Source organism: Schistocerca cancellata, unplaced genomic scaffold (assembly GCF_023864275.1).
Source record: "Schistocerca cancellata isolate TAMUIC-IGC-003103 unplaced genomic scaffold, iqSchCanc2.1 HiC_scaffold_1130, whole genome shotgun sequence".
In the NCBI taxonomy this organism is placed as follows: Eukaryota; Metazoa; Arthropoda; class Insecta; order Orthoptera; family Acrididae; genus Schistocerca; species Schistocerca cancellata.
In genome coordinates this window covers 785-13,952 of record NW_026047129.1, presented here as the reverse complement: position 1 = coordinate 13,952, position 13,168 = coordinate 785, and the positions used below count along the sequence as shown (strand labels likewise).

Below are 13,168 nucleotides of genomic sequence, written 5' to 3'. Positions count from 1 at the left end.
TTTCAGAAATCACCTGCCGATTCGTACTGTTTTGTCGTTTTCAAAGTCTTCTTGGCAAACTTGGTTAGCACATTCTCCCTCAAACTGAGTTAATTACTGCATTTTCGTACCATTACAGTAGTTTAAAAGGCTTAAGGAAGCATCTTTGTCACAACAGAAATGTAGTTTGAAAATTGGGCAGGCGACATAACAAAAAAAAAAAAACAGGAAGGGAGCCAACAGCACCCGGGTTTCCCAGGCGGTCACCCATCCAAGTACTAGCCGGGCCCGATGATGCTTAACTTCGGTGATCGGACGAGAACCGGTGTATTCATCATGGTATGGCCGTTGGCGCTCATCTAATGTAGGAGCACGGCAGAATTCGCGTTCGGCTTTTCTCCCAACACACAAAATGTTAGTTTTCGGCCGCATTTGACGAAAGCGCTTCCTTCCGCAACCGCCAGTTCCTCATGGACGGCGCGGGGAGGCGCGCCCGGCGTCCCAGCAGAGTGACGGCCGAATTGGCGGGCGCACCGCCGCGTGTGTGAGACGCACTGCTGCTCGTTGCACCCCCTGTCATTCGCTGGGCGCGTGCAGCCTTCGACACTAGCGGAGGACGCATCTTGTCCCTGGTGTTCAGCGGAAGGCCTGTGCGGGGTGTGGCAGTGTCGTGCTGGAGGGCCAACTGGTAGCGATGTGGGCTTCCTCGCCTCGCCTCGCCTCGCCTCGCCTCGCCTCACACCAGGTGTCTGCGTAGTTTGCAGTGCATTCGCACCATTCCTATCCCTGTCCCTGTCCCCGTCCCGACTTGTCCCGACTTTGCTCGACTGCCGCTCGCTGCCGCTCGGGTCGTGGTCCATATGACAGCGCAAGCACGACAAACGTCTGCGGGACGAGACGAGACGAGGCGAGACGAGACGACTAAGGAATAAATTCGTGGTTACAAATCAAATTTGGAACTCTACACTCCTACACAACAATAGGCGGTGACGTATTTCAGAAATCACCTGCCGATTCGTACTGTTTTGTCGTTTTCAAAGTCTTCTTGGCAAACTTGGTTAGCACATTCTCCCTCAAACTGAGTTAATTACTGCATTTTCGTACCATTACAGTAGTTTAAAAGGCTTAAGGAAGCATCTTTGTCACAACAGAAATGTAGTTTGAAAATTGGGCAGGCGACATAACAAAAAAAAAAAAAACAGGAAGGGAGCCAACAGCACCCGGGTTTCCCAGGCGGTCACCCATCCAAGTACTAGCCGGGCCCGATGATGCTTAACTTCGGTGATCGGACGAGAACCGGTGTATTCATCATGGTATGGCCGTTGGCGCTCATCTAATGTAGGAGCACGGCAGAATTCGCGTTCGGCTTTTCTCCCAACACACAAAATGTTAGTTTTCGGCCGCATTTGACGAAAGCGCTTCCTTCCGCAACCGCCAGTTCCTCATGGACGGCGCGGGGAGGCGCGCCCGGCGTCCCAGCAGAGTGACGGCCGAATTGGCGGGCGCACCGCCGCGTGTGTGAGACGCACTGCTGCTCGTTGCACCCCCTGTCATTCGCTGGGCGCGTGCAGCCTTCGACACTAGCGGAGGACGCATCTTGTCCCTGGTGTTCAGCGGAAGGCCTGTGCGGGGTGTGGCAGTGTCGTGCTGGAGGGCCAACTGGTAGCGATGTGGGCTTCCTCGCCTCGCCTCGCCTCGCCTCGCCTCGCCTCACACCAGGTGTCTGCGTAGTTTGCAGTGCATTCGCACCATTCCTATCCCTGTCCCTGTCCCCGTCCCGACTTGTCCCGACTTTGCTCGACTGCCGCTCGCTGCCGCTCGGGTCGTGGTCCATATGACAGCGCAAGCACGACAAACGTCTGCGGGACGAGACGAGACGAGGCGAGACGAGACGACTAAGGAATAAATTCGTGGTTACAAATCAAATTTGGAACTCTACACTCCTACACAACAATAGGCGGTGACGTATTTCAGAAATCACCTGCCGATTCGTACTGTTTTGTCGTTTTCAAAGTCTTCTTGGCAAACTTGGTTAGCACATTCTCCCTCAAACTGAGTTAATTACTGCATTTTCGTACCATTACAGTAGTTTAAAAGGCTTAAGGAAGCATCTTTGTCACAACAGAAATGTAGTTTGAAAATTGGGCAGGCGACATAACAAAAAAAAAAAAACAGGAAGGGAGCCAACAGCACCCGGGTTTCCCAGGCGGTCACCCATCCAAGTACTAGCCGGGCCCGATGATGCTTAACTTCGGTGATCGGACGAGAACCGGTGTATTCATCATGGTATGGCCGTTGGCGCTCATCTAATGTAGGAGCACGGCAGAATTCGCGTTCGGCTTTTCTCCCAACACACAAAATGTTAGTTTTCGGCCGCATTTGACGAAAGCGCTTCCTTCCGCAACCGCCAGTTCCTCATGGACGGCGCGGGGAGGCGCGCCCGGCGTCCCAGCAGAGTGACGGCCGAATTGGCGGGCGCACCGCCGCGTGTGTGAGACGCACTGCTGCTCGTTGCACCCCCTGTCATTCGCTGGGCGCGTGCAGCCTTCGACACTAGCGGAGGACGCATCTTGTCCCTGGTGTTCAGCGGAAGGCCTGTGCGGGGTGTGGCAGTGTCGTGCTGGAGGGCCAACTGGTAGCGATGTGGGCTTCCTCGCCTCGCCTCGCCTCGCCTCGCCTCGCCTCACACCAGGTGTCTGCGTAGTTTGCAGTGCATTCGCACCATTCCTATCCCTGTCCCTGTCCCCGTCCCGACTTGTCCCGACTTTGCTCGACTGCCGCTCGCTGCCGCTCGGGTCGTGGTCCATATGACAGCGCAAGCACGACAAACGTCTGCGGGACGAGACGAGACGAGGCGAGACGAGACGACTAAGGAATAAATTCGTGGTTACAAATCAAATTTGGAACTCTACACTCCTACACAACAATAGGCGGTGACGTATTTCAGAAATCACCTGCCGATTCGTACTGTTTTGTCGTTTTCAAAGTCTTCTTGGCAAACTTGGTTAGCACATTCTCCCTCAAACTGAGTTAATTACTGCATTTTCGTACCATTACAGTAGTTTAAAAGGCTTAAGGAAGCATCTTTGTCACAACAGAAATGTAGTTTGAAAATTGGGCAGGCGACATAACAAAAAAAAAAAAACAGGAAGGGAGCCAACAGCACCCGGGTTTCCCAGGCGGTCACCCATCCAAGTACTAGCCGGGCCCGATGATGCTTAACTTCGGTGATCGGACGAGAACCGGTGTATTCATCATGGTATGGCCGTTGGCGCTCATCTAATGTAGGAGCACGGCAGAATTCGCGTTCGGCTTTTCTCCCAACACACAAAATGTTAGTTTTCGGCCGCATTTGACGAAAGCGCTTCCTTCCGCAACCGCCAGTTCCTCATGGACGGCGCGGGGAGGCGCGCCCGGCGTCCCAGCAGAGTGACGGCCGAATTGGCGGGCGCACCGCCGCGTGTGTGAGACGCACTGCTGCTCGTTGCACCCCCTGTCATTCGCTGGGCGCGTGCAGCCTTCGACACTAGCGGAGGACGCATCTTGTCCCTGGTGTTCAGCGGAAGGCCTGTGCGGGGTGTGGCAGTGTCGTGCTGGAGGGCCAACTGGTAGCGATGTGGGCTTCCTCGCCTCGCCTCGCCTCGCCTCGCCTCGCCTCACACCAGGTGTCTGCGTAGTTTGCAGTGCATTCGCACCATTCCTATCCCTGTCCCTGTCCCCGTCCCGACTTGTCCCGACTTTGCTCGACTGCCGCTCGCTGCCGCTCGGGTCGTGGTCCATATGACAGCGCAAGCACGACAAACGTCTGCGGGACGAGACGAGACGAGGCGAGACGAGACGACTAAGGAATAAATTCGTGGTTACAAATCAAATTTGGAACTCTACACTCCTACACAACAATAGGCGGTGACGTATTTCAGAAATCACCTGCCGATTCGTACTGTTTTGTCGTTTTCAAAGTCTTCTTGGCAAACTTGGTTAGCACATTCTCCCTCAAACTGAGTTAATTACTGCATTTTCGTACCATTACAGTAGTTTAAAAGGCTTAAGGAAGCATCTTTGTCACAACAGAAATGTAGTTTGAAAATTGGGCAGGCGACATAACAAAAAAAAAAAAACAGGAAGGGAGCCAACAGCACCCGGGTTTCCCAGGCGGTCACCCATCCAAGTACTAGCCGGGCCCGATGATGCTTAACTTCGGTGATCGGACGAGAACCGGTGTATTCATCATGGTATGGCCGTTGGCGCTCATCTAATGTAGGAGCACGGCAGAATTCGCGTTCGGCTTTTCTCCCAACACACAAAATGTTAGTTTTCGGCCGCATTTGACGAAAGCGCTTCCTTCCGCAACCGCCAGTTCCTCATGGACGGCGCGGGGAGGCGCGCCCGGCGTCCCAGCAGAGTGACGGCCGAATTGGCGGGCGCACCGCCGCGTGTGTGAGACGCACTGCTGCTCGTTGCACCCCCTGTCATTCGCTGGGCGCGTGCAGCCTTCGACACTAGCGGAGGACGCATCTTGTCCCTGGTGTTCAGCGGAAGGCCTGTGCGGGGTGTGGCAGTGTCGTGCTGGAGGGCCAACTGGTAGCGATGTGGGCTTCCTCGCCTCGCCTCGCCTCGCCTCGCCTCGCCTCACACCAGGTGTCTGCGTAGTTTGCAGTGCATTCGCACCATTCCTATCCCTGTCCCTGTCCCCGTCCCGACTTGTCCCGACTTTGCTCGACTGCCGCTCGCTGCCGCTCGGGTCGTGGTCCATATGACAGCGCAAGCACGACAAACGTCTGCGGGACGAGACGAGACGAGACGACTAAGGAATAAATTCGTGGTTACAAATCAAATTTGGAACTCTACACTCCTACACAACAATAGGCGGTGACGTATTTCAGAAATCACCTGCCGATTCGTACTGTTTTGTCGTTTTCAAAGTCTTCTTGGCAAACTTGGTTAGCACATTCTCCCTCAAACTGAGTTAATTACTGCATTTTCGTACCATTACAGTAGTTTAAAAGGCTTAAGGAAGCATCTTTGTCACAACAGAAATGTAGTTTGAAAATTGGGCAGGCGACATAACAAAAAAAAAAAAACAGGAAGGGAGCCAACAGCACCCGGGTTTCCCAGGCGGTCACCCATCCAAGTACTAGCCGGGCCCGATGATGCTTAACTTCGGTGATCGGACGAGAACCGGTGTATTCATCATGGTATGGCCGTTGGCGCTCATCTAATGTAGGAGCACGGCAGAATTCGCGTTCGGCTTTTCTCCCAACACACAAAATGTTAGTTTTCGGCCGCATTTGACGAAAGCGCTTCCTTCCGCAACCGCCAGTTCCTCATGGACGGCGCGGGGAGGCGCGCCCGGCGTCCCAGCAGAGTGACGGCCGAATTGGCGGGCGCACCGCCGCGTGTGTGAGACGCACTGCTGCTCGTTGCACCCCCTGTCATTCGCTGGGCGCGTGCAGCCTTCGACACTAGCGGAGGACGCATCTTGTACCTGGTGTTCAGCGGAAGGCCTGTGCGGGGTGTGGCAGTGTCGTGCTGGAGGGCCAACTGGTAGCGATGTGGGCTTCCTCGCCTCGCCTCGCCTCGCCTCGCCTCGCCTCACACCAGGTGTCTGCGTAGTTTGCAGTGCATTCGCACCATTCCTATCCCTGTCCCTGTCCCCGTCCCGACTTGTCCCGACTTTGCTCGACTGCCGCTCGCTGCCGCTCGGGTCGTGGTCCATATGACAGCGCAAGCACGACAAACGTCTGCGGGACGAGACGAGACGAGGCGAGACGAGACGACTAAGGAATAAATTCGTGGTTACAAATCAAATTTGGAACTCTACACTCCTACACAACAATAGGCGGTGACGTATTTCAGAAATCACCTGCCGATTCGTACTGTTTTGTCGTTTTCAAAGTCTTCTTGGCAAACTTGGTTAGCACATTCTCCCTCAAACTGAGTTAATTACTGCATTTTCGTACCATTACAGTAGTTTAAAAGGCTTAAGGAAGCATCTTTGTCACAACAGAAAGGTAGTTTGAAAATTGGGCTGGCGACATAACAAAAAAAAAAACAGGAACGGTGCCAACTGCACCCGGGTTTCCCAGGCGGTCACCCATCCAAGTACTAGCCGTGCCCGATGATGCTTAACTTCGGTGATCGGACGAGAACCGGTGTATTCATCATGGTATAGCCGTTGGCGCTCATCTAATGTAGGAGCACGGCAGAATTCGCGTTCGGCTTTTCTCCCAACACACAAAATGTTAGTTTTCGGCCGCATTTGACGAAAGCGCTTCCTTCCGCAACCGCCAGTTCCTCATGGACGGCGCGGGGAGGCGCGCCCGGCGTCCCAGCAGAGTGACGGCCGAATTGGCGGGCGCACCGCCGCGTGTGTGAGACGCACTGCTGCTCGTTGCACCCCCTGTCATTCGCTGGGCGCGTGCAGCCTTCGACACAAGCGGAGGACGCATCTTGTCCCTGGTGTTCAGCGGAAGGCCTGTGCGGGGTGTGGCAGTGTCGTGCTGGAGGGCCCACTGGTAGCGATGTGGGCTTCCTCGCCTCGCCTCGCCTCGCCTCGCCTCGCCTCACACCAGGTGTCTGCGTAGTTTGCAGTGCATTCGCACCATTCCTATCCCTGTCCCTGTCCCCGTCCCGACTTGTCCCGACTTTGCTCGACTGCCGCTCGCTGCCGCTCGGGTCGTGGTCCATATGACAGCGCAAGCACGACAAACGTCTGCGGGACGAGACGAGACGAGACGACTAAGGAATAAATTCGTGGTTACAAATCAAATTTGGAACTCTACACTCCTACACAACAATAGGCGGTGACGTATTTCAGAAATCACCTGCCGATTCGTACTGTTTTGTCGTTTTCAAAGTCTTCTTGGCAAACTTGGTTAGCACATTCTCCCTCAAACTGAGTTAATTACTGCATTTTCGTACCATTACAGTAGTTTAAAAGGCTTAAGGAAGCATCTTTGTCACAACAGAAATGTAGTTTGAAAATTGGGCAGGCGACATAACAAAAAAAAAAAACAGGAAGGGAGCCAACAGCACCCGGGTTTCCCAGGCGGTCACCCATCCAAGTACTAGCCGGGCCCGATGATGCTTAACTTCGGTGATCGGACGAGAACCGGTGTATTCATCATGGTATGGCCGTTGGCGCTCATCTAATGTAGGAGCACGGCAGAATTCGCGTTCGGCTTTTCTCCCAACACACAAAATGTTAGTTTTCGGCCGCATTTGACGAAAGCGCTTCCTTCCGCAACCGCCAGTTCCTCATGGACGGCGCGGGGAGGCGCGCCCGGCGTCCCAGCAGAGTGACGGCCGAATTGGCGGGCGCACCGCCGCGTGTGTGAGACGCACTGCTGCTCGTTGCACCCCCTGTCATTCGCTGGGCGCGTGCAGCCTTCGACACTAGCGGAGGACGCATCTTGTCCCTGGTGTTCAGCGGAAGGCCTGTGCGGGGTGTGGCAGTGTCGTGCTGGAGGGCCAACTGGTAGCGATGTGGGCTTCCTCGCCTCGCCTCGCCTCGCCTCGCCTCGCCTCACACCAGGTGTCTGCGTAGTTTGCAGTGCATTCGCACCATTCCTATCCCTGTCCCTGTCCCCGTCCCGACTTGTCCCGACTTTGCTCGACTGCCGCTCGCTGCCGCTCGGGTCGTGGTCCATATGACAGCGCAAGCACGACAAACGTCTGCGGGACGAGACGAGACGAGGCGAGACGAGACGACTAAGGAATAAATTCGTGGTTACAAATCAAATTTGGAACTCTACACTCCTACACAACAATAGGCGGTGACGTATTTCAGAAATCACCTGCCGATTCGTACTGTTTTGTCGTTTTCAAAGTCTTCTTGGCAAACTTGGTTAGCACATTCTCCCTCAAACTGAGTTAATTACTGCATTTTCGTACCATTACAGTAGTTTAAAAGGCTTAAGGAAACATCTTTGTCACAACAGAAAGGTAGTTTGAAAATTGGGCTGGCGACATAACAAAAAAAAAAACAGGAACGGTGCCAACTGCACCCGGGTTTCCCAGGCGGTCACCCATCCAAGTACTAGCCGTGCCCGATGATGCTTAACTTCGGTGATCGGACGAGAACCGGTGTATTCATCATGGTATAGCCGTTGGCGCTCATCTAATGTAGGAGCACGGCAGAATTCGCGTTCGGCTTTTCTCCCAACACACAAAATGTTAGTTTTCGGCCGCATTTGACGAAAGCGCTTCCTTCCGCAACCGCCAGTTCCTCATGGACGGCGCGGGGAGGCGCGCCCGGCGTCCCAGCAGAGTGACGGCCGAATTGGCGGGCGCACCGCCGCGTGTGTGAGACGCACTGCTGCTCGTTGCACCCCCTGTCATTCGCTGGGCGCGTGCAGCCTTCGACACAAGCGGAGGACGCATCTTGTCCCTGGTGTTCAGCGGAAGGCCTGTGCGGGGTGTGGCAGTGTCGTGCTGGAGGGCCCACTGGTAGCGATGTGGGCTTCCTCGCCTCGCCTCGCCTCGCCTCGCCTCGCCTCACACCAGGTGTCTGCGTAGTTTGCAGTGCATTCGCACCATTCCTATCCCTGTCCCTGTCCCCGTCCCGACTTGTCCCGACTTTGCTCGACTGCCGCTCGCTGCCGCTCGGGTCGTGGTCCATATGACAGCGCAAGCACGACAAACGTCTGCGGGACGAGACGAGACGAGACGACTAAGGAATAAATTCGTGGTTACAAATCAAATTTGGAACTCTACACTCCTACACAACAATAGGCGGTGACGTATTTCAGAAATCACCTGCCGATTCGTACTGTTTTGTCGTTTTCAAAGTCTTCTTGGCAAACTTGGTTAGCACATTCTCCCTCAAACTGAGTTAATTACTGCATTTTCGTACCATTACAGTAGTTTAAAAGGCTTAAGGAAGCATCTTTGTCACAACAGAAATGTAGTTTGAAAATTGGGCAGGCGACATAACAAAAAAAAAAAACAGGAAGGGAGCCAACAGCACCCGGGTTTCCCAGGCGGTCACCCATCCAAGTACTAGCCGGGCCCGATGATGCTTAACTTCGGTGATCGGACGAGAACCGGTGTATTCATCATGGTATGGCCGTTGGCGCTCATCTAATGTAGGAGCACGGCAGAATTCGCGTTCGGCTTTTCTCCCAACACACAAAATGTTAGTTTTCGGCCGCATTTGACGAAAGCGCTTCCTTCCGCAACCGCCAGTTCCTCATGGACGGCGCGGGGAGGCGCGCCCGGCGTCCCAGCAGAGTGACGGCCGAATTGGCGGGCGCACCGCCGCGTGTGTGAGACGCACTGCTGCTCGTTGCACCCCCTGTCATTCGCTGGGCGCGTGCAGCCTTCGACACTAGCGGAGGACGCATCTTGTCCCTGGTGTTCAGCGGAAGGCCTGTGCGGGGTGTGGCAGTGTCGTGCTGGAGGGCCAACTGGTAGCGATGTGGGCTTCCTCGCCTCGCCTCGCCTCGCCTCGCCTCGCCTCACACCAGGTGTCTGCGTAGTTTGCAGTGCATTCGCACCATTCCTATCCCTGTCCCTGTCCCCGTCCCGACTTGTCCCGACTTTGCTCGACTGCCGCTCGCTGCCGCTCGGGTCGTGGTCCATATGACAGCGCAAGCACGACAAACGTCTGCGGGACGAGACGAGACGAGGCGAGACGAGACGACTAAGGAATAAATTCGTGGTTACAAATCAAATTTGGAACTCTACACTCCTACACAACAATAGGCGGTGACGTATTTCAGAAATCACCTGCCGATTCGTACTGTTTTGTCGTTTTCAAAGTCTTCTTGGCAAACTTGGTTAGCACATTCTCCCTCAAACTGAGTTAATTACTGCATTTTCGTACCATTACAGTAGTTTAAAAGGCTTAAGGAAGCATCTTTGTCACAACAGAAATGTAGTTTGAAAATTGGGCAGGCGACATAACAAAAAAAAAAAACAGGAAGGGAGCCAACAGCACCCGGGTTTCCCAGGCGGTCACCCATCCAAGTACTAGCCGGGCCCGATGATGCTTAACTTCGGTGATCGGACGAGAACCGGTGTATTCATCATGGTATGGCCGTTGGCGCTCATCTAATGTAGGAGCACGGCAGAATTCGCGTTCGGCTTTTCTCCCAACACACAAAATGTTAGTTTTCGGCCGCATTTGACGAAAGCGCTTCCTTCCGCAACCGCCAGTTCCTCATGGACGGCGCGGGGAGGCGCGCCCGGCGTCCCAGCAGAGTGACGGCCGAATTGGCGGGCGCACCGCCGCGTGTGTGAGACGCACTGCTGCTCGTTGCACCCCCTGTCATTCGCTGGGCGCGTGCAGCCTTCGACACTAGCGGAGGACGCATCTTGTCCCTGGTGTTCAGCGGAAGGCCTGTGCGGGGTGTGGCAGTGTCGTGCTGGAGGGCCAACTGGTAGCGATGTGGGCTTCCTCGCCTCGCCTCGCCTCGCCTCGCCTCGCCTCACACCAGGTGTCTGCGTAGTTTGCAGTGCATTCGCACCATTCCTATCCCTGTCCCTGTCCCCGTCCCGACTTGTCCCGACTTTGCTCGACTGCCGCTCGCTGCCGCTCGGGTCGTGGTCCATATGACAGCGCAAGCACGACAAACGTCTGCGGGACGAGACGAGACGAGGCGAGACGAGACGACTAAGGAATAAATTCGTGGTTACAAATCAAATTTGGAACTCTACACTCCTACACAACAATAGGCGGTGACGTATTTCAGAAATCACCTGCCGATTCGTACTGTTTTGTCGTTTTCAAAGTCTTCTTGGCAAACTTGGTTAGCACATTCTCCCTCAAACTGAGTTAATTACTGCATTTTCGTACCATTACAGTAGTTTAAAAGGCTTAAGGAAGCATCTTTGTCACAACAGAAAGGTAGTTTGAAAATTGGGCTGGCGACATAACAAAAAAAAAACAGGAACGGAGCCAACTGCACCCGGGTTTCCCAGGCGGTCACCCATCCAAGTACTAGCCGTGCCCGATGATGCTTAACTTCGGTGATCGGACGAGAACCGGTGTATTCATCATGGTATAGCCGTTGGCGCTCATCTAATGTAGGAGCACGGCAGAATTCGCGTTCGGCTTTTCTCCCAACACACAAAATGTTAGTTTTCGGCCGCATTTGACGAAAGCGCTTCCTTCCGCAACCGCCAGTTCCTCATGGACGGCGCGGGGAGGCGCGCCCGGCGTCCCAGCAGAGTGACGGCCGAATTGGCGGGCGCACCGCCGCGTGTGTGAGACGCACTGCTGCTCGTTGCACCCCCTGTCATTCGCTGGGCGCGTGCAGCCTTCGACACAAGCGGAGGACGCATCTTGTCCCTGGTGTTCAGCGGAAGGCCTGTGCGGGGTGTGGCAGTGTCGTGCTGGAGGGCCCACTGGTAGCGATGTGGGCTTCCTCGCCTCGCCTCGCCTCGCCTCGCCTCGCCTCACACCAGGTGTCTGCGTAGTTTGCAGTGCATTCGCACCATTCCTATCCCTGTCCCTGTCCCCGTCCCGACTTGTCCCGACTTTGCTCGACTGCCGCTCGCTGCCGCTCGGGTCGTGGTCCATATGACAGCGCAAGCACGACAAACGTCTGCGGGACGAGACGAGACGAGGCGAGACGAGACGACTAAGGAATAAATTCGTGGTTACAAATCAAATTTGGAACTCTACACTCCTACACAACAATAGGCGGTGACGTATTTCAGAAATCACCTGCCGATTCGTACTGTTTTGTCGTTTTCAAAGTCTTCTTGGCAAACTTGGTTAGCACATTCTCCCTCAAACTGAGTTAATTACTGCATTTTCGTACCATTACAGTAGTTTAAAAGGCTTAAGGAAGCATCTTTGTCACAACAGAAAGGTAGTTTGAAAATTGGGCTGGCGACATAACAAAAAAAAAACAGGAACGGAGCCAACAGCACCCGGGTTTCCCAGGCGGTCACCCATCCAAGTACTAGCCGTGCCCGATGATGCTTAACTTCGGTGATCGGACGAGAACCGGTGTATTCATCATGGTATAGCCGTTGGCGCTCATCTAATGTAGGAGCACGGCAGAATTCGCGTTCGGCTTTTCTCCCAACACACAAAATGTTAGTTTTCGGCCGCATTTGACGAAAGCGCTTCCTTCCGCAACCGCCAGTTCCTCATGGACGGCGCGGGGAGGCGCGCCCGGCGTCCCAGCAGAGTGACGGCCGAATTGGCGGGCGCACCGCCGCGTGTGTGAGACGCACTGCTGCTCGTTGCACCCCCTGTCATTCGCTGGGCGCGTGCAGCCTTCGACACAAGCGGAGGACGCATCTTGTCCCTGGTGTTCAGCGGAAGGCCTGTGCGGGGTGTGGCAGTGTCGTGCTGGAGGGCCCACTGGTAGCGATGTGGGCTTCCTCGCCTCGCCTCGCCTCGCCTCGCCTCGCCTCACACCAGGTGTCTGCGTAGTTTGCAGTGCATTCGCACCATTCCTATCCCTGTCCCTGTCCCCGTCCCGACTTGTCCCGACTTTGCTCGACTGCCGCTCGCTGCCGCTCGGGTCGTGGTCCATATGACAGCGCAAGCACGACAAACGTCTGCGGGACGAGACGAGACGAGACGACTAAGGAATAAATTCGTGGTTACAAATCAAATTTGGAACTCTACACTCCTACACAACAATAGGCGGTGACGTATTTCAGAAATCACCTGCCGATTCGTACTGTTTTGTCGTTTTCAAAGTCTTCTTGGCAAACTTGGTTAGCACATTCTCCCTCAAACTGAGTTAATTACTGCATTTTCGTACCATTACAGTAGTTTAAAAGGCTTAAGGAAGCATCTTTGTCACAACAGAAATGTAGTTTGAAAATTGGGCAGGCGACATAACAAAAAAAAAAAACAGGAAGGGAGCCAACAGCACCCGGGTTTCCCAGGCGGTCACCCATCCAAGTACTAACCGCGCCCGATGTTGCTTAACTTCGGTGATCGGACGAGAACCGGTGTAGTCAACATGGTATGGCCGTTGGCGTCCTTATACTGTAGCCGAACCACGGAGGAAGCATTCGCCTCTTCTCCCAACACACGCAATCGCCGCTTTCCGTGGCACATTTGACGCAAAGCGCGTCTTTCCACCTCGAAGGTGGCGCGGAGTGCGCGCTCGCCTCGGCGTCTCATAGGCGACTGCCGAACGTAGGTGAGACGCACAACACAGCTGCTCGATGCACCGCCTGTCATTCGTTTGGTGCGTGCGGCCTCCGACACCCACTG

General features: G+C 54.7%; 14 non-coding genes across 14 annotated transcripts; all 14 read right to left on the bottom strand.

Annotated features, from left to right (window-relative positions):
- Positions 1–213: 213 nt before the first annotated feature.
- LOC126159326 (5S ribosomal RNA) lies at positions 214–332 on the bottom strand. The gene has a single exon (XR_007534235.1). It is a non-coding gene; the product is annotated as a 5S ribosomal RNA (ribosomal RNA).
- Positions 333–1,187: 855 nt separating this feature from the next.
- LOC126159314 (5S ribosomal RNA) lies at positions 1,188–1,306 on the bottom strand. The gene has a single exon (XR_007534224.1). It is a non-coding gene; the product is annotated as a 5S ribosomal RNA (ribosomal RNA).
- Positions 1,307–2,160: 854 nt separating this feature from the next.
- Positions 2,161–2,279, bottom strand: LOC126159302 (5S ribosomal RNA). The gene has a single exon (XR_007534213.1). It is a non-coding gene; the product is annotated as a 5S ribosomal RNA (ribosomal RNA).
- An 854-nt stretch (positions 2,280–3,133) lies between these two features.
- LOC126159291 (5S ribosomal RNA) lies at positions 3,134–3,252 on the bottom strand. Its single transcript, XR_007534202.1, has one exon. It is a non-coding gene; the product is annotated as a 5S ribosomal RNA (ribosomal RNA).
- An 854-nt stretch (positions 3,253–4,106) lies between these two features.
- LOC126159377 (5S ribosomal RNA) lies at positions 4,107–4,225 on the bottom strand. The gene has a single exon (XR_007534282.1). It is a non-coding gene; the product is annotated as a 5S ribosomal RNA (ribosomal RNA).
- An 844-nt stretch (positions 4,226–5,069) lies between these two features.
- Positions 5,070–5,188, bottom strand: LOC126159365 (5S ribosomal RNA). Its single transcript, XR_007534271.1, has one exon. It is a non-coding gene; the product is annotated as a 5S ribosomal RNA (ribosomal RNA).
- An 852-nt stretch (positions 5,189–6,040) lies between these two features.
- LOC126159333 (5S ribosomal RNA) lies at positions 6,041–6,159 on the bottom strand. The gene has a single exon (XR_007534242.1). It is a non-coding gene; the product is annotated as a 5S ribosomal RNA (ribosomal RNA).
- Positions 6,160–7,002: 843 nt separating this feature from the next.
- Positions 7,003–7,121, bottom strand: LOC126159354 (5S ribosomal RNA). Its single transcript, XR_007534260.1, has one exon. It is a non-coding gene; the product is annotated as a 5S ribosomal RNA (ribosomal RNA).
- Positions 7,122–7,973: 852 nt separating this feature from the next.
- LOC126159332 (5S ribosomal RNA) lies at positions 7,974–8,092 on the bottom strand. The gene has a single exon (XR_007534241.1). It is a non-coding gene; the product is annotated as a 5S ribosomal RNA (ribosomal RNA).
- An 843-nt stretch (positions 8,093–8,935) lies between these two features.
- Positions 8,936–9,054, bottom strand: LOC126159342 (5S ribosomal RNA). Its single transcript, XR_007534249.1, has one exon. It is a non-coding gene; the product is annotated as a 5S ribosomal RNA (ribosomal RNA).
- An 853-nt stretch (positions 9,055–9,907) lies between these two features.
- Positions 9,908–10,026, bottom strand: LOC126159284 (5S ribosomal RNA). The gene has a single exon (XR_007534196.1). It is a non-coding gene; the product is annotated as a 5S ribosomal RNA (ribosomal RNA).
- Positions 10,027–10,877: 851 nt separating this feature from the next.
- LOC126159331 (5S ribosomal RNA) lies at positions 10,878–10,996 on the bottom strand. Its single transcript, XR_007534240.1, has one exon. It is a non-coding gene; the product is annotated as a 5S ribosomal RNA (ribosomal RNA).
- Positions 10,997–11,847: 851 nt separating this feature from the next.
- On the bottom strand, positions 11,848–11,966 carry LOC126159318 (5S ribosomal RNA). Its single transcript, XR_007534228.1, has one exon. It is a non-coding gene; the product is annotated as a 5S ribosomal RNA (ribosomal RNA).
- Positions 11,967–12,809: 843 nt separating this feature from the next.
- Positions 12,810–12,928, bottom strand: LOC126159320 (5S ribosomal RNA). Its single transcript, XR_007534229.1, has one exon. It is a non-coding gene; the product is annotated as a 5S ribosomal RNA (ribosomal RNA).
- Positions 12,929–13,168: the final 240 nt, after the last annotated feature.